General features: G+C 35.9%; 2 long non-coding RNA genes across 2 annotated transcripts in view; both read right to left on the reverse strand.

The window, feature by feature from the left end:
• LOC109360970 overlaps positions 1-7430 on the reverse strand; it is a 24761-nt gene extending 17331 nt beyond the window's left edge. Inside the window, exon 1 of the long non-coding RNA XR_002109237.1 lies at positions 7309-7430. This is a non-coding gene — a long non-coding RNA (uncharacterized LOC109360970). The remainder of the gene's footprint in view (positions 1-7308) is intronic.
• LOC109360969 lies at positions 1420-3919 on the reverse strand. The gene is made up of 3 exons (XR_002109236.1): positions 3647-3919; positions 2076-2170; positions 1420-1772 (listed from the first exon to the last, which is right to left on the reverse strand). It is a non-coding gene; the product is annotated as an uncharacterized LOC109360969 (long non-coding RNA).

A 20733-nucleotide genomic window follows, 5' to 3' on the forward strand; every position in this document is an offset into this window, starting at 1 on the left:
AGGGTTAGTAAGTGTTATTTTCATAGTCATGAAAAAGAATGACTCTTAATTTAATATTTTACACTAAACATCTTTTAGTTATTCTTACCACTTTAAATTAAGTCAACTAAAATAAATACAACAATTTTTTATGAACCACTTAACACCTCCTAATTTTTTAGGAAAACCCTTAAGGTTAAGTAAGTGTTAATTTCATAGTCAGAACAATAAAAAATCATTTAATAAATCATTTTTTATCCCAAATTATTATTTTAACTTGGAAATCAAAGAGTAAAATATGCTAAACCATTTTTAAACACACTACTTTCTAAAAATGAAACATTTTCACCAACAACTCATCAACATCGTAAACTTTCAAGAATAAAATACAAACTTTTTCCTAAACACATTAAAGGTTCCTTTGATGTTAAAATCATCACCTTTAAACATATTCAAATACTAACAATAATTTCTAATATTTCCAAACAAATAACTCATCTAACCTTGTCCAAAGATATAGTTTTTCCATCTAAGAACAAGGAAGAAATTTCAAGATTTACAAAACTCAAAAACTACATAAAGGTTCATATTTATTATCATCCCCTTTAGTTATGCCTTCATAAAATACTTAAAGAACAAATATAAACTCTACTTTATGAACAACATAATAAAAACACATAACTTTCTATGAAGTATGAGAAGAAGACGAAGAAGAGAAAATAAAAGACTACTTTAGTTTGTATAGGAAATTTAGTTTAAAAATGAGAGAATGAGGTGGGGTATTTATAGGAGAGCCTCACCCTCATCAAATCATAAAATTTAACACAAAGTAAGTTGATTCAGACTAGCATAAGTGATGTGTCTAATGGTGGTGGAGTGAGAGGATTTGTTTAATGATTTATGGGATTTTGTTGAGTGATTTAGGGGATTTGGTGTAAGAGAATATGTATTTTTGCTTGTTTAACAAGCAAGCTTCTTACAAGAAAATGATGTGACCTTTTCGATGACACATTCTCGGTTAAACCATTCCCGAGTATTGTCGGCTAATACCCGGTCGGATAATAAAAATCTCCTGATTTTGGTTTACGGTTAGAACTTCGAAACACGGAATTCAGAGTGAAAAATAATTAGAAATGCATTCTGGACTGTGAACACTCAATTTTGTCCTACCTTTTGCCTTTATCTTTGCAAAAATAAAACATCATTTCTGGATTAATTTTAGGTTGGAGTCATATGTGTGTGATATCCAAGAATCCACTACATCATCTTTTTTTTAAAACAGATTTACAAATATTTGTCATAATCAATACAAATACCAATTGTAATCATTGGAAGAAAACCAATCTAAAAAAGATATATCCTAAGCTCCTCAAGATCAAACTTTAATGTTAGAAAGTACAAACTATTTACTTACAATATGAAAATTACATGAACCAGACACCGGTTTTTGCCTTCAAAACGAAAAAAAGAAGAAAAGAATATACCAAAAAGTCCTTTAAAGATATTACAACAATAAAGAAGAAAAGTTTGTATATGACAAAATAAATATAGTCATGCGCGCATCAAACTCAGGATGTGTGACTATTCAAAGTCTTGGTCTTTCATCTGGGACAACAAGTCCACTTCATGCACACGTGGCAAGAAGACAAAAAATAATAATAAGTGCTATGGCACTAAGAGGAACAAATGCAATCCTTGGATGCCAGAAGAGTATTAGTAAGGACTCATCAAGGAGGGTTTCTTCTTTGTTGAGCGATTCTGAGGTGAAGCTCCAGAAGCTCCTCTTGTCAAACCTAAAACCAAAACAAAATATCACCTTTTGTTATTATCAACACAACATGGCAAAAAGGAGAACATACATATTTATCAATAAGGAGCAAACAGTGATGGAAAGAGATGATCAACACACAAAGAGAAGGAACCGAAAAGGAAGATAACATCTAAAGATTAGGAGAGGCATATATACTTGCGGATACCATATTCATCCCATTCAGGCAGTTAGAAATAATACAAAGCATTGTATTCATCATGTTTTCATGAGCAGCATATTATGCATACTTACATATCAAGCATATCAGAATGGTGTCTAGAAGTACCTTTTTGCTGCTATAACAAGGTTTGTTAATATTGATCATGTTTCAAGTCTAGGCCATTTGTATAACTGGTGAAAGCTATGCTGAAAAATATATTCCTGCAAATAGAATAGTATATATTAAATAAAAACAGAATGAGAAAGTGCATACTTCTAAGAAAGTGAACTTAGTTGGGTTGGTTACTAGTGATGGGTAAAGGACCCTATGATACAAGTAGCCACTCATGCTACAAATGCTTACTGTATCAGGCTGATTAATGAGAGGCAGAGGGTCAGATAGAAGTTACAAAGTAATGTATAAGCTATAACAGTCAGCCAGAATTCATCACATATTCCCTTGATTTATCACACATTATTTTCGAACAGTTATGAAATTAAGGAGCATATGATATAATCAGGCAGATTCTTTTGAAACAGTTGCTAGAGTGCAATAACTAGCATAAATCAGCATTCATGGGCAGTTAAAGTATTGCAATTAGAAAGCAAGAATCATGGAATTTCAAAAACAAAAAAGACAGTTTCAGCTAGTAATTCAGAAAGGTTTTGTATTAACCCTTACTTAACTATAAATAGGGAGTCCCACATCAAAGAATAACCATTGCTACACACATACATTCAGCAAAAAAAAAAGCAAAAGAGAAAGAATACAAAAAAGAGAGAAAAAAGAGGAGGGGAGAGTAATATAAGGAGATCATTGCTACATATACACAAAAGTTCGGAAAGTATAGGTATACTCAGAAAACACATAAGAATACACAAGCGTATCACACACATACACTCAGTAAACGCAGAGAGCATTCCAGAGGGCATAGGCAGAGATATCAAGTTCACACAAAATATATACCAGATTACAGCATAGAAAAACCAGAGAAACATAATACACCATAAGAAATCAGAGAGACAGAACATACACTGAAATCAGAACCATACGACACTGTTCTATCACACGAATATAGAAGCAGAACCTCTGTAGACAAAGAAGCAACACTCAGAAGGACAAAAGAAGAGAGCATACACTCAGCACGTAAACATTAAAACCATAAAAAACAATATTTTATATGTGCCCTGAGCATCAAAGCATATACGCATATTCGATAAACATACCCTGCTTTATATGGTTTATGTATTAGATTTATATGCTTAGTTCGTAAATGTTTCTAATTGATCATGCTAAAGTACACACTGGTTTCAACAGAAACATGTATCAACTTAATAAAAAATGAAAATAGATGAAGCAGTATAATGGCCTGAAAGTGATATATTTTCACCTAAATCAGTTGCATATAATCAACTAATAATCAACAAATTTAGTTCTGTAAAATTAAAAGAAAGGTAAAATTCATTATCCAAACCCTTTAGTGTTTCTGCCGATTCCAAATTGCAACCTTAATATCATCCTCATCCAGTGAGAACCACATATTCAACTCTTTTCATTGGCCTTAATAAATCTCAGTAAGGATGAGAAGTAATAAAATTGATAAAAAATTCAGAATATAGAAATGGGGTATGTAATTTCTGGTGCCACGATAGTCTTGGCTGAGAACGGAAGGTAATGAGAATGAGGAAGATGATTACCTCTTGATGCCACGGTAGTCTTGGCTGAGAACCGCCGAGAACGGCTTCGTCCCAGCCTTCGCAAGCCTCGCCGTCGCCTCTCTACCGGCGTGAACCAAACCACCGTGCAGTTGTCTCCATCGATTTTGCCATGACCACATCGCTGAAAGGAAGAAGATGAGCCAGGGAAGAAGAAGATTGGTGAAGAAAAGAGCCTTAGGGATTCTGAAATCCCTTTTGGGATTTTGGTTTCTTTGTTTTAAAAGAAAACCATATGCCACACCCATGTGGTTCTGTTCGTTATGCAGGTTTGCCATGATTTCTTAGTGGTTGTTATTATAATTGGCTTGAGTGATTTTTGTTTCTATTATGCTTAATTCTATACACAATTAAACTCAAACAATCTAATTCAATGTATAACTAAATCCAAATAAATATTATCGTTTAATTTCCTATATAATTAATAAAGTTAATTTCATTACTCAAAATTCTATATATGAAAAATAACCCAACACTGTATTATCAAGTCAATCATGGATTTTTATAATAAGGTTACGGTTCGAGTTGTCTCTAACTTCTCTGAAAATGAGAAGAAGGTCTACAATCAATGCTGTCTCTAAGCTATTAATTCCTTATATATATATAAAATTAATAAATTATTTTATCATTAAATTCTATACGCATAAATAATTAAAAACTATATTATCAAATCAGTTAAGGAATTCATATAGTGAGGTTATGGTTCGAGTTGTCTCTAACTTCTCTGAAAATGAGAAGAATGTCTACAATCAACAACGTCTCTAAACTATTAATTCTATATAAATAATTAAAAGCTATTTTACCAAACAAGTTTTATGAGACTTTTATAGTGAGGTCATGGTTCGAGTCGTCTCTAACTTCCATAGAAATAAGGAGAAGGTCTACGACTAATACCGTCTCTAAAACTATTAGTCTCATTAAATCGAAACAATTACATATTTTGAACAAAATTCAAATTAACCAATTCAATAAACTAATAATTCTAAAACCTAACAATGTTTTCTAAATCACTAACCTTTAGTTAAAGTAGCTAAACATTTTTTGAACTAGAACTACGTAAGCCTTGATCCCCTTAATAGGGGTACATAGGACCAAAGTGAATATTGTCACGCTCAATAAATAAAAAATATTATGTTTTACTAAATAATTTTAAATAAATAATTTTTAAGGATATAAAAGTTCATGTTATTAGTGAGGATTACGTTTTAATACGGGCGGACGGGGTGCTAATACCTTCCCCGATCCGTAATCGACTCCCGAGTCCAGAATATATGTTTAAAGACCATTTTATCCAAATCGGACAACTAAGAGTTTTCTACGTTTTCACCGCAGGAAACATAGTGGCGACTCCAAATCAATCGGAAGGGGTAGAAATTGAGTTTGCCTCCTCCCAAGTCGTAGAGTCGGTCTTCCAACCGAAAATCGGGTCGCGACATGGACAAACTTGGTGTCTATCTTGACTTGAATAATATTTTGAAGCCAATGGCGCAATCGGAATTCGATTTCGAGCTACAAAACTCAAAAACATGTTATTGGGCCGAATTCGAGCGAATTTGGGCCCAACAGCAGCTGAAAAACTTTCCGTCACAGAAAATTATAAAACTTTACCACAAAATAGGAAATCACAAAAAAAAACTAACTCTCAACTAAGGTTTAGTCTAATTCAATACCGATTAATTTCTAAAATTAATCGTTGTTAAAATAAATAATTAATAAAACATACACAGAAAATTCATGGTGTTACATGGTGCACTTTACTTTGTTACTTTTATTGATGATTGTTCAAGGAAGCTTTGGTTCCATGCTTTGAAGACAAAGGACCAAGTGCTTAAAAAGTTCAAACAATTTCATGTTTTGGTTGAGAGACATTCTAGCAAGAAGTTGAAATGCATTCGTACTAATAATGGTGGTGAGTATTGTGGACCGTTTGACATTTACTGCAAGCAACAATGTATTAGACATGAAAAGACTCCTCCTAAGACTCCTCAACTTAATAGCTTAGCAGAGAGGATGAACAAGACTTTGGTTGAAAGAGTTAGGTGTAGGCTTTCTGAAGCAAAATTACCTAAACTTTTCTAGGGTGAGGCTTTGTACACGGAAGTGCATGTTATTAATCTTAGTCCTGCAGTTTCTCTAATGTTGAGGTGCCAGACAAGATTTGGTTTGGCAAGAATGTCAAGTATGATCATTTGCGAGTATTTGGTTGCAAGACATTTGTGTATGTTCCAAATGATGAATGGTCCAAGTTGGATGCGAAGACAAGGCAGTGCATCTTTATCGGTTATGGTGAAGATGAATTTGGCTACAGGTCGTATGATCCTCTTGAGAAAATGGTTGTTAGAAGCCATGATGTGATGTTCATAGAAGTACAAATCATTGAAGACATTGATAAGATGAAGAAGACTACACCCAAGGAAGATAGTATATTGTCCGATATTGATCCATTTTGGACGCCTATACATGATTTGGATACAGTTGAGAATTACATTCAAAATGATGAGCAACATGATTATGTTGGTGATCAACAACTTAGAGATGATTTAGATTTTTTTATTGATATTGGTGAAGATGAACATGAGATGTCACAAGATGAGAATCTTGGTGATGCTCCTGAACAACCTTAAGTTCAACTTCAGATGTCTAATAGGCAGAGGAAACCATCTACCAGGTATCCTTCTGATGACTATGTTGCTGTGGCAGATGGAGGAGAACCTGAATATTATCATGAGGCCATGGAGAATGAAGAAAAGAAGAAGTGGTTGGATGCAATGCAAGAGGAAATGAAGTCCTTGCATGATAATCACACTTTTGAATTGGTCAAATTTACAAAATGGAAGAAAGTTTTGGAAAACAAATGAATTTACAAGGTGAAGCAAGAAAGTAATTCTACATCTCCAAGGTATAAAACCAGATTGGTGGTTAAAGGTTTCAGACAGAGAAAGGGTGTTGATTTCAGTGAGATTTTTTCTCTTGTGGTGAAGATGTCATCCATTAGAATTGTATTGAGTTTGACTGCTACTCTTCATTTGGAGGTAGAGCAAATGGATGTAAAAACTGCTTTCCTTCATGGTGATTTCAAGGAAGAGATTTATATGAAGCAACTTGATGGTTTTCTTGTTGAAGGAAAAGAAGACTATGTGTTTAGGCTGAAAAAGAGTCTATATGGTTTGAAGCAGGCTCCACGACAATGGTACAAGAAATTTGAGTCTGTTATGTGTGAGCAAGGCTACAAGAAGACTACTTCAGATAATTGTGTCTTCATTAGAAAATTTGTTGATGGTGATTTCATCATCATGTTGTTGTTTGTTGATGACATGCTTATTTTTGGGAAAAATATTTGCCATGAAAGACATGAGAGCTGCTAAGCAAATTCTTGGTATAAGAATCATGCGAGATAGACAAGAAAAGAAACTTTAGCTGTCACATGAACACTATATTAAGAGAGTATTGCAGAAGTTCTAGATGGAAAATGCTAAGGCGGTAAGCACTCCTCTTGCTACTCATTTTAAGTCGAGTGCTAAACAATATCCTACAAATGAGGCTGAAAAATCAGATATGCAACGGGTTCCTTATACATCTGCTGTGAGAAGTTTGATGTATGCAATGGTGTGTACAAGACCACATATTGCACATGCTGTTGCCACAGTTAGTAGATTTATGTTAAATCCAGGTAGAGAGCATTGGAATGTTGTGAAATGGATTTTAAGGTATCTTTGTGGTACTACTAGTCTGAGGCTTTGTTTTGGAGGCGATAAACCTACTCTTGTGGGCTATACGGATTCTGATATGGCTGGTGACATTGATTCCAAAATGTCCACTTCAGGTTACTTGATTAAGTTTGCAAGGGGAGCTGTAGCATGACAATCTAGGTTGCAAAAGTGTGTTGCATTGTCCACTATTGAGGCAAAGTCCATTGCCATTACAGAAGCATGCAAAAAGTTGCTTTGGGTGAATAAATTCTTGCAGGAGCTTGGTTTTTTCCAAGACAAATACTTGTTAATTTGTGATAGTCAAAGTGCCATTCATCTTGGGAAGAATTCAACTTTTCATTCTAGGTCGAAACACATTGATGTGAGGTATCATTGGATACGTGATATTTTGGATGATAGGTTGTTAGAATTGGCTAAGGTTCATACATATGATAATGATAATGATATGATGACTAAGGGCTTATCAAGGTGGAAGTTTGAAACTTGTTGTGAGATTGCTGGTTAGGCGATTCTCTCCACATAGTTGTCAGGGTGAGATATGTTGGGTTTGGGCTCCCTTCCTATGTGGAGAAAGACCCAGTTGGGCAAAGTCCACTTGTCCCACTTAATCTAATAGATAAGATTCAGATGTGGAAAGGTAGTCAAGGAAATTTTATGCAAAAAGAGGCAATTGAAAAGTGTGAGAGAAGATAAGAAAACTCAACCTGCAGGAACTCCGAGCAGTCGTGGGAAACTCGCCACTTCGTTTTCGTTCACCGTTGGATCAAGCTGAAATTTGGACAGAAGGTTCACATCTTATATTACTTCATTCTGAACGGTTGGATCAGTGAGACGAAGTCCGAGGTGGTAGAAAATGAGCTATTACAACAGCTGTTTTTATGGGATTTTTTCCCTGGTTTTTCTTATTCTCATTTTCAAGTTTGTTGCTCTGTTGAATGTCGTATTGTTGATCACATTTTGTGCTGTACTTTGGAGATACTCTTGTATTCCTATTTTGATTATAGTGGAGTTTGATTGACTGGCTTGTGCCCGTGGTTTTTACTTCTCACTTTGGGAAGGTTTTCTACGTTAAAATTCTGGTGTCCCTTGTATGTTACTGTATTATTTGATATTGCTCCTCATAGATTCTAGCAAGTTGGGGAAATTATTATCCGCTGCATATACTATGTTAAAGTTTACATTGTTATTATGTTAAATTTCCCATCACCCCCACCCCCCACACCTATACCAATAAGGACTTTCTTCTTATTATTCTCCCTACAAGAGCATCATATGTAGATTCAGGTTAGAAAAACTTCATAGAGGAAACCTCTTATAGCTAAAGCAAAAAAACCCTAAAACTTCTAGAAAAACCACAATCATGTAATATCAACATAAGAACAATTTAAAGATGACAGAAAGAGAAACCATAGTCCACCAAATCCAGAGTGGAAAATAGGAACACCATATATATATATCAAATATATTTGCCATTGATATGTTAAAGTAAATGAAGGAGGAAGGAAAAATCACTCACCAATCTCCATAAACATGTTTGGCTTATTTTTTAATGGCCCCATGATGAATAGCTCCAAAGTAATCTAAATTGAGGAAATAGATCAAATTATAATAAGCCATGAAATTGAAGGAATATTTAGTCTAAAGCAAAAGTGCTTAAGATATAAGTAGAAAAACAAAATCTAATGATTTAATAGCAAAGTTTCTTCATCATTCATTTATAACCACATCAAAGCCATGGTCATCTATGATAAATTAGAGACGAATGAAGAAGACAAATCATTACACAAGAAAGTAGTAAAAATATCTAAAGGCAAAAAAGAAAGTTAGTCCAAATTTCAATTAAAACAAAACGAAGACACTTCAAATTAAATTCAGGGACCATATTGTGATCTTGAGCCTTATTTCTTCTTTCAAAAGTAGAAGTGAAGGTCTCACTTAATTGGATTAAGGTTCAATTGTTATTATTTTCCATGTCATCCTCCACCACTATGCTCTTCCCATATAGCAATACACCTTGTACTAATACGAGGTATATGATTCATACAAATTATCACTTTTTACATTACTATTAAATTTTCTTTATGATGAATCTAGTGGTACCACGAATTCAATATGCTGAATCAAGTGGTACCATGACTTCGATATGCTGAAAGGTAAATTAGAGAATTATGTAATCATGCTCTCACCCTTTTTATAACAAGACTCTTCATATCACGGAGTCAGCCCCAATCCAACACAAATTTTTTGAAGCTAAACATCAAAAAGAGCAGTCGTAGGCATAGAAATCACATATATGACATAAGACACAAATATGACACCACATATTCAGAGGAATATGACAAATTTTAAAAATTATAAGATAAGGAAGTTCTACCATACATGATATATTCTTCGTAATAATAAGAATAACATGAGTATTTAATTGAATATACCTATTTAAGTGATGTTTGATGGTTGCATCTTCTATCTATATTGCTTATGAAATTTCATTTATGGATACTCCTAGTACAAAAACATCTTACAATAATTTTAAATCAAAGCCTTGCTTCATTTTTTCTTTGTTGGGAATTGATTTATGGTGAAAAATCTAGCGAAAATGAATGTTTTTAGAGGTTTTAAAATTCAAATGCAGCCTTTCTTGGTGAATCCATTTTCAAGTGGGTTGATTCCCACGAGCCAAGAAAACACATCATAGATACTATTAAAAATATATTAGAGGATATTTTTGAAAGATGATAGTTGGTTAGGAAGTTAGGAATTAGCTAGTTATGTTTGTGTTAGTTACTTGTTTTACAATCTTTCTTTTCTTCTTTTCTTTTGTATAAATAAGTCATATTGACTCACTTATTCATTCAATTCAATGATAATAATGAGAAAGATTACATTTCAATGGAGGTTTTGATTCTCTATTCTTTCTCTTTTTCTTTCTTCTTTCTTGTTCACCATTTCTTTCTCATTCATGCATGGCTCCTACCATTTTAACATGGTATCAGAGCAATAATTATGTGCTTCCGCTTATGTCTTCCATCTTCTTTGATTGTTCTTGTTTTCAACACGCAAGAAGCTATTGAAGATATGTTAAAGTCTTCAATATGCAAGAAGCTGCAAGAGAGAAAAGTAGATTCTTCTCAATCATATTCCTCCAAATTTCATCCAAAAAAATCCTTGAATTCAGTGTTTCATTCTAGAACTTCATCTCTTCTTAGTGCAGAATTTGCTCAGTGTAGAATTCTTGTCATTTCTTCTCTTTGTGATGCTTGGTCTTGACGTTGCGGTTCATTCTAATTTCATCATTTTCATTGGAAGAGGTTCAAGGTGGTGATGATTCCATATATAAAGAAAGGTGTTGATGGTTCCATGCATAATTGGGTTGATGTTCTTCATCTAAAAAAAGAAAGAAATATTCACAACATAATCACGCAAGAACCTCATCACGACATACATTCTCAACCCTACCAAGTGCACTTACTTCAAGTCAGATTAGAATTATTTTCAAGTACATAAGCTAGCTTCTTGATATCCTCAAGCTCTTCAAGAATGGAGTACCATGACCAAGGTAGTCAAAATCACGATACTACTCGTGAGATCTCCCGATCTTACAATCCTCGACCCCCAACCCGTGCTCGATCTCAGTCTTGGGTGCGCCTCCATGGGATCGGGTGGGATTATCGTGCAGGTGCGTAAAATCGGTGGAATCGACGAGCCCACCGATCTTTGCCACTCATTCCTCTCTCTCACTCTATGCCTTATGTCTTCTCTCTCTCTCTCTCTCTCTTAACGCTTGCACGACCGTCAACTCCAGTAGTCACAAGAGTAGATACACGACCAGAAACTCCAGCAGCCTTTAGCTTCAACTCCAACGCCGTCATGGGCAGAGAAGAAGGGTAGATAAGAGGGGTAGAGAAAAAGGGGAACCGAGTCATGTGTGACCCGGTTTGTTGAAACCCTAATTTTTATGTATTTATAAAAAACAGATCTGGTGGGCTTTTAAGCCATTTTTTAAAGCCCAATATGTTTTTAACCCTATAAACTTAATAAAATATGAGTAGTGGCAGTAAAACACTAAAACCCTATTTTTTTAGTTGGAATTTGTGGAGTTGTATTATCCTGAATGACCTATGAAATGTTATATCAATGACTCTTGCATATATTTTACTTCATAATTTATATAATATTACATCATAATTTATATAATATTACATCATAATTTATACAATATTACCTTATAATTTATATGATTTTTTTTATTTTTATGATTATCTTGAGTAAAATGACTTATGAATATATCAGCATATTTACAAATATCTATAGTATTATATATATAATTTTATATGAATATATATGTGAAATTTTTTGCATATACATGGGATGGAGATTCTTTGTCCCCATTGGTGTCCTTAATGGTTTCTCGGACCAATCAAAATGTATTATTTTATTTAGAGAAAAAATTATAAAAATGTAAAGTAATATTTTTATATTGTTTGGTGATACTTAATTGGACAGGGATATGGAGACACGATTCTCTTAGGACAGAGGATCCTTGTTCTATATACATGTATATACTAATAAGTAGGATCTTATGAGTCGTGTTACGATCCTACGTTTACGATCTTTGACTCTCTTCCCGATCCTAAGTAAAATCTCGATTTTAACTACCATGACCATGACCAATTTATCTTATACAAGATTACATCCTTTTTCTTATTCTTCATCAGTACCCCTCTTTTTTTATCATTGAAGCATTTCATTAGGATTAAGATTCTGATCCGTTCTCTCGCTTTTATCATCAATGGTTGGTTCGCTTCTGTCCATGATGGTTAAGCTCAGATATAACTTCTGTCATGGATGGTTAAGCATTGAATGGGTAGCTTCTATCCATAGCGGTTAAGCAAAAATATAACTTTTACTATGGATGGTTAAGCGTTTGATGATATAGCTTCTGCCATGAATGGTTAAGCGTTGTTATTACTTCAAATCAATTCCAAGCTGGAGAGTGAAAATTTTCACTCATCAGTTTGAGGGGGATATTAAAGATATATTAGAGGATATTTTTGGAAGATGATAGTTGGTTAGGAAGTTAGGAATTAGCTGTTAGGTTTGTGTTAGTTACTTGCTTTACAATATTTTTCTTCTTCTTTTCTCTTGTATAAATAAGTCATATTGGCTTACTTATTCATTCAATTCAATGATAATAATGAGAAATATTACATTTCAATGGAGGCTTTGATTCTCTATTCTTTCTCTTTTTCTTTTTTCTTTCTTGTTCATCATTTCTTTCTCATTCATGCAGGGCTCTTATTCCTACAATTTTAACAGATACTTTACCGACATAATTAAAGAAAGAGTATAACCGCCTACATCTATCCTTCTAGAATCCCATTAGATGAGAATATATGTACTAAGCCACATTTTTTGTTGTCATATAAGATGCAACTAACTGAGTTATAACGAAAGCAATTTTAGAGGAAGGTTTTATTTAAGCTTCCAAAGTTAGAGAATGAATTTAACATTAAAAATAAAAGTTGAAAGACAAATGTCAAGAATGAATTCAACATAAAAAAAAAGTTGAAAGACAAATGTCAACAATTATACCTAATCGTCATAACATTATTATTGTGCATTACAGAAGGCATGCTTGACTTTAGTAAAAACATAAAAAGCGTGCAAAAAATAATATATTCATTGGGGGATGGGGATCACCTGTCCCAACTTGGTGTCCCCATTCATGTCATGTTCCACTTATATCTTGACATGTGGACTTAATATATTATTTTAATAAAATTAAAATAAAATGAGGTGTTGTTTTTGACTTGTTGGCAAACACTGATTGGTTTGGGACATGAGACAAGAACTTTTATGAGACAGAAGATCTCGTTCCTTCATAGGGACTATGATAGAAATACAATAGGGGAAGTGGGCCTTGAAGTTGGCAATCATAAACCCAAAGTTTGTAGGGTATATGAGAGAAAACATGGAAAGAGAATAGGAGGGGCTGAGTTGGCAAAAGAAAGAGAGAAGGAAAAGAAATCGGTTGGAATTTAGGGAATGAAGGAAGAGTGAGAAGCCATTTAGTTATAGAAAGAGAAATATAGATTCTTCTCTGTAAAGGATTGGTAGCTAGTCTATTAATATTATCTTATATTTTTAGTGCATAATTTGTCTATATTTTCAATCAATACAAACTTCTTTGTTACTATTTTTACTATTCTGTTTAGTTTTCTGGTCTGAATCCCATCAATTGGTCCGACCTGCCGGATCAAGATCTATAGCGGAGAGGAACACAATAGATGCCACCAAAAATGGCAGAAAGGGTTGAAGTCTTGGAGGAGCAAATGTGAGAGGTCAAAACAACGTTGCAAACCTTGGTTGCTCAGATACAAATACAAAGTCTTGTATTAGCATAACTGAGTCATCAATTTGGACAGAAACAACGGGAAGGAGAATCTAAGCATTCCACCGGAGAAAGTGGGGAATCGCGAATTTCGGGCAAAAAGGTGAAGTTACCTGTGTTCGAGGGAGACGAGCTAGTCACATGGATTACTCGTGCGAAGATTTATTTTTCCGTATAGAACACACCTGATGACATGTGTTTGAAATTAGCGAGGGTGAGTATGGAAGGAACAATGATCCACTAGTTTAATTTATTGCTCGAAACATTGGATGCTTTATCATGGGAGAAACTGAAGAAGGCACTAATTGCTCGCTATGGAGGACGATGATTAGAGAACCCGTTTGAGGAATTGTCCACTCTACATCAGACAGGAAGTGTGGAGGAATTCGTGGAAGCATTTGACCTGTTGTCTTCGCAAGTGGGACGCCTACCAGAAGAGCAATATCTGGGGTGCTTCATGAGTGGCTTAATAACCCAAATTCGGAGGAGAATACGTACGATGAATCCTCAAACAAGAATTCAAATGATGAGAATGGTGAAGGATGTCGAGGATGAACTGAGGGAAGATGATGACGAAGGGGATATGCATTATGGGAAAAAGAACGTGTTGGAATGAGGGGGTCATAGTGATTGGAGTGGGCCCAATTTGAATAACCGAAGTGGTTTGGGCCAAGCCCAAAGGAACCAATTCTCACAATCGGGTTGGAGTAACCCAAGTCACAACTCAACATCCAAGGCGGGTTCAACAAGCTTGAATCAATTTTCAATGTTGTCTATGGCTTCTACGGCTCGAAAAGGGGAAATAGAGTGTCGTAATAGTTCGGTGGAGAGGTGGAAGGGTACCAAAAGCGGGTCTTATGAAGAAGTGATGGAGAGAAGGGCAAAGGGGCTCTGCTTCAAATGTGGAGGAAAATACCACCCAACCCAACACGAGTGCCCTGAACGTTCTTTGCGATTACTGATCTTGGGTGAAGGAGAAAATGGAGATGACGATGGCGAAATCATTGCAACTAAGGCAAGTGTCACAGAGGAAGACGATGAAGGAGAGGCAGAGTGCAAATACTCGGGGTTATGGGAGGAATGGGAGAGTACCACACTATGAAGATAGGAGGAAATTGAGCAGGGATTGAAGTAATGGTCCTCATTGATAGTGAGGCTAGCCATAAGTTTATCTCTCCAACAATTACAATAGCGCTGGGCCTTCCAATCACTCCAATGATAGCAAAGAACATCAAGTTGGTGGACGGTCACAAAGTACTCTCCAAGGGAATTTGTAAGGGGGTGCAGGTTAATTTAGGACCACAAACTTTTGAAGTTGATGCATTCGTACTAGAGTTAGGAGGTTTGAATGTGGTGTTAGGGGTGTCGTGGCTAAGTACATTGGGGAAAGTAGTGATAGACTGGAAAAATCTCACTATGCAGTTATGATAAGAGGGGACAGTGGTGAATTTTCAAAGTCAAGGGGGAAGGCATGAGAAACATGGGTTCTTAAATTCATTCCTTGAAGACAAAGGTAGAAGGGAAACAAAGAACTGGTGGTGGACACAAGGGGATAATGATGACAATGAGGAGGAAGATGGTGAATGGCCACCAGTGACTAGACTATTGAGTCAGTTTTCAACAGTTTTCCAAGAACACATAGCTTTACCTCCAGAGAGAAAAAGAGTCCATCATATCAAATTGATTGCTGAACATTGTCCTGTCAATGTTAGACCATATCGATACCCCATCATCAAAAAATGAGATTGAGAAACAAGTCCACGAGTTGCTTAAGGCAGGAATAATTCGACCTAGTATGAGTGCTTTTTCTAGTCTTGTGATTCTAGTCTTGTGATTAAACAAAGTAACCATTCCGGATAAATATCCTATTCCTATTGTCGACGAGTTGTTGGACGAATTATATGGGGCAAATGTGTTCTCTAAAATTGACCTAAGGTCCGGATACAATCAGATTCGTGTCCATGAAGCTGATATTCACAAGACTGCCTTCAGAATCCACAATGGGCGCTATGAATACCTTGTTATGTCTTTCAGATTAATGAATGCTCCAGAAACATTTCATGCTACTATGAATGATGTATTTTGGCCCTTCCTTCGTAACTTTGTCTTGGTATTTTTTGATGACATCCTTGTTTATAGCAAGAGTGAAGAAGAACATCTTGATCATTTAAGGCAAGTGCTGGAAATTTTGCAACATCACTGTTTTGACTATTTAGGCCATGTGATATCAGGGAATGGTGTGGCAGTAGACCCTGGGAAGGTGAGGTGTGTATTGGATTGGCTAGAGCCCAGAATTGTCAAGGGAATTCGGGGTTTTTTAGGTCTCACCGGTTATTATCGGAAAATTGCCAAACCTTTAACTGAATTGACTAAGAAATTTTTTTTTGTATGGAGTGATGCTGCCTTGGAAGCTTTCCAAAAGCTTAAGACATTAATGACTACTTCTCCCGTGCTAGTGTTGCAAGATTTTAAGATGCCTTTTGAAGTTGAGTGTGATGCAGCGGGGAGGGGTATTGGTGCTGTCCTGATGCAAAATAAGAGACCCATCTCTTATTTCAGCAAAGCTTTGTCTGCTAGAAATTTAGCTAAATCAGTGTATGAAAAAGAACTGATGGCTTTAGTTCTTGCGATACAACATTGGAGACACTATTTATTGGGTAGACAATTTGTGGTTTACACAGATCACAAAAGCTTGAAACATTTCCCGCAACAAAGGGTCTCTTCCCCGAATCAGTAGTGTTGGCTGGCCAAATTATTGGGATACCAATTTGAAGTCAAGTATAAACTGAGACTCGAGAACAAGGCAGCTGCAAGAGGTCAAACAGGATGCCTCACTTCAATAAGTAGTTGAGACCCTAAAAACCGGTCCTTCTGCCAAAAGAGGTTTCTTGGTGCATCAAGGAATTTTGTTCTATCAAGGACGTTTGGTATTATCTCCTAACTGTCCTTCCATTCCACTACTTTTAAAGAGTTCCACTCAACACCCTTGGGAGGCCATTCGGGGTTTCGCAGAACCTATAGATGACTTGCTGCAAACCTATATTGGTCAGGTATGCAAAAATGGTCCGTGATTTTGTGCGACCTTGTGACACATGCCAACGACAAAAATACACTGCAACAACTCTTGAAGGCTTACTCCAGCCCCTCCCTATTCCAAATGCTGTATAGGAGGATACTTCTTTAGACTTCATCACCGATCTTCCAAAGTCTAAGGGGTTTAATGCAATTCTGGTTGTGGTGGATAGGTTATCCAAATATAGTTGTTTCTTATTATTGAAACACCCATACACGACAAAATCTATGGCAAAATTTTTTGTTAAAGAAGTAGTGCGATTGCATGGAATTCCAACGTTTATCATCAGTGACAGGGATCCTTTTTTTGTTAGTCATTTTTGGGTGGAGCTTTTCAAAATGCAGGGCACTTACTTACACATGAATTCAGCATATCATCCCGAAATGGATGGTCAAACGGAAGTTGTTAATAGGTGCCTTGATAGTTATTTACGCTATTTTGCTTCTGATCAACCGAAATCATAGTACAACACCAACTTTCATGTTGCTATAGGCACAACACCTTTTGCAGTGGTGTATGGAAGGTCTCCGCCTAGTATTATTCATTTTTTAAGCAATGAATCTAAAGTTGTTGCATTTGCTCTAGAATTAGTTGAAAGGGATGAAGCTTTAAGCCAACTAAAATTACACTTACTACAGGCCCAACAACAAATGACTAAATATGCTGACAAGAAGAGAAGAGATGTGACGTTTGACATAGGAGAATGGGTTTTTCTCAAGCTACGACCCCATCAGCAGCAATCAGTGGTCAAGCGCATTAATCAAAAGTTAGCCCCCTAGATTTTATGGTCCATTTCGGGTCATTGCTAAGATGGGTGAAATGGCATACAAAATGCAGCTGCTAGATCACTCTAAAATACATCCAGTTTTCCATGTGTCTCTACTAAAGAAGGCTATTGGTGATTACCTGGTACATAGAGACCTTCCCAAAGAATTGGACATCAATCCGATAGAAGATATCTATCTGGAAAAGGTTTATGCAGGGTGGAGTGTCTGTTCCACAAAGTCTCATTCAATGGAAGAACAAGTCTGTTGATGATGTTACTCGGGAGGATATTGCTTTTATTAAGGGATAGTTTCCAGATTTTAGCCTTGAGGACAAGGTTGTTGCTCAAGGGGGACTAATTGATAGAAACACAATAGGGGAAGTGGGCCTTGAAGTTGGCAATCATAAGTCCAAAGTTTGGAGGGTCTAAAAGAGAAAATGTGGAAAGAGAGTAGGATTGGCTGAGCTGACAAAGGAAAGAGAGGAGGAAAAGAAATCAGTTGGTATTTAGGGAATGAAGGAAGAGTGAGAAGGGTTTCAATTATAGAAAGAGAAATAATGATTCTTCTCTGTAAAGGATTGGTAGCTAGTCTATCAATATCATCTTACATTTTTACTGTACAATTTGTCTCTATTTTCAATCAATACAAACTTCTTTGTTACTGTTTTTACTATTCTGTTTAGTTTTCTCGTTTGAATCCCATCAGACTATATAACACTATATAACAGATTCCCTTGGTTATGCTTCTTCCAAACAAATTCATATAATATGTCTCATCCTTCATCCAATTTCCATAGAAACATATTAGAAAAAGGGGTATGATTTAAACAAACAAAATCTTATTATATAATTTTGAGCTTCTAAGAATCAACTTTCTTGTCCACTTGTCCTATGCATCTTTTGCTTCAACACATATATTTCTTCATCTTTATAAGTGAGCATTATATCACCTTGAGTTTTCTATGATGGATTATGTAATTGACTTATGGATCCATCTGAGTTGGTCTTACTGAAATTAGCAGAATTTAAAATGTGTACAAGAACTTAATGCATCCACATTCCATTTGTTTGATTAAACAGATTACCAAAATAGATTTCATGTGACATCTAAATATATAAGTCAGTCAAATATAAGTAACTGGTAACATTAGCACAATAGTACCAACTCTACTAAGTTTTGTGTAAGTAGTTCTGACTTTGTAAGGCCTAACCTAAAAGAGTAATCTATTTTATTTAATTAATTCTAAATTTTTTATTTAAAATCATAAATGTAGCCATGAACACACAAAAATTGGGTTCCAATCGGCAGCCAGAGAATTCCATAAATTGTTGTTTGTATGCTTTGATCACCTCAGACAATCAAAGTTATTAAGTGATTTATGAAATGATGACATTTAATTAAAAAAGTAGGTGTGGTCTGAGAACGGTAGATGTACATAGTCTTATTCCAAGAACAGAGAAACTATTTCCAAGATTTGAACCTATGACCTGATTACCACTAAGTAATAACCTTACCGTTGTGTCACACCATGACAACATTTATTTATTCAAGCACTCTAGTGATCAACTAATACTTCCAAGATTTGTCTACAAGCTTTGTTTTGGTGAATACAAGAAATATATTGTATTGGATTATTTTATACGATATTTGATAAATCAATCCACAATTCATTCATATTATGACCATCATTGTAGGGTAAGAAAAGTCCATTTAAGTCATCAAGAGATTCTGCAACCCTTCCGAAACCTTTCCTCATTTGGTTCATAGTTATTAGGCCAGTTTCGAAACACTCCTTGAGCAGACCCCACAATTTCTCATTTTTATTTTCCATGATTGCTACCAGAGCTTTCTTAACAACTTCATGGTGGAAAAATGACATTCCTAACTCTTTCATGCAACGACAAACCTCCCTTATTTCGCCCTCGGACTCGTACTCCTCCAAAAGCTTTCTGGGAAAAAGAACGTGTTGGAATGAGGGGGTCATAGTGATTGGAGTGGGCCCAATTTGAATAACCGAAGTGGTTTGGGCCAAGCCCAAAGGAACCAATTCTCACAATCGGGTTGGAGTAACCCAAGTCACAACTCAACATCCAAGGCGGGTTCAACAAGCTTGAATCAATTTTCAATGTTGTCTATGGCTTCTACGGCTCGAAAAGGGGAAATAGAGTGTCGTAATAGTTCGGTGGAGAGGTGGAAGGGTACCAAAAGCGGGTCTTATGAAGAAGTGATGGAGAGAAGGGCAAAGGGGCTCTGCTTCAAATGTGGAGGAAAATACCACCCAACCCAACACGAGTGCCCTGAACGTTCTTTGCGATTACTGATCTTGGGTGAAGGAGAAAATGGAGATGACGATGGCGAAATCATTGCAACTAAGGCAAGTGTCACAGAGGAAGACGATGAAGGAGAGGCAGAGTGCAAATACTCGGGGTTATGGGAGGAATGGGAGAGTACCACACTATGAAGATAGGAGGAAATTGAGCAGGGATTGAAGTAATGGTCCTCATTGATAGTGAGGCTAGCCATAAGTTTATCTCTCCAACAATTACAATAGCGCTGGGCCTTCCAATCACTCCAATGATAGCAAAGAACATCAAGTTGGTGGACGGTCACAAAGTACTCTCCAAGGGAATTTGTAAGGGGGTGCAGGTTAATTTAGGACCACAAACTTTTGAAGTTGATGCATTCGTACTAGAGTTAGGAGGTTTGAATGTGGTGTTAGGGGTGTCGTGGCTAAGTACATTGGGGAAAGTAGTGATAGACTGGAAAAATCTCACTATGCAGTTATGATAAGAGGGGACAGTGGTGAATTTTCAAAGTCAAGGGGGAAGGCATGAGAAACATGGGTTCTTAAATTCATTCCTTGAAGACAAAGGTAGAAGGGAAACAAAGAACTGGTGGTGGACACAAGGGGATAATGATGACAATGAGGAGGAAGATGGTGAATGGCCACCAGTGACTAGACTATTGAGTCAGTTTTCAACAGTTTTCCAAGAACACATAGCTTTACCTCCAGAGAGAAAAAGAGTCCATCATATCAAATTGATTGCTGAACATTGTCCTGTCAATGTTAGACCATATCGATACCCCATCATCAAAAAATGAGATTGAGAAACAAGTCCACGAGTTGC

This window comes from Lupinus angustifolius, chromosome LG11, assembly GCF_001865875.1.
Source record: "Lupinus angustifolius cultivar Tanjil chromosome LG11, LupAngTanjil_v1.0, whole genome shotgun sequence".
NCBI lineage: Eukaryota > Viridiplantae > Streptophyta > Magnoliopsida > Fabales > Fabaceae > Lupinus > Lupinus angustifolius.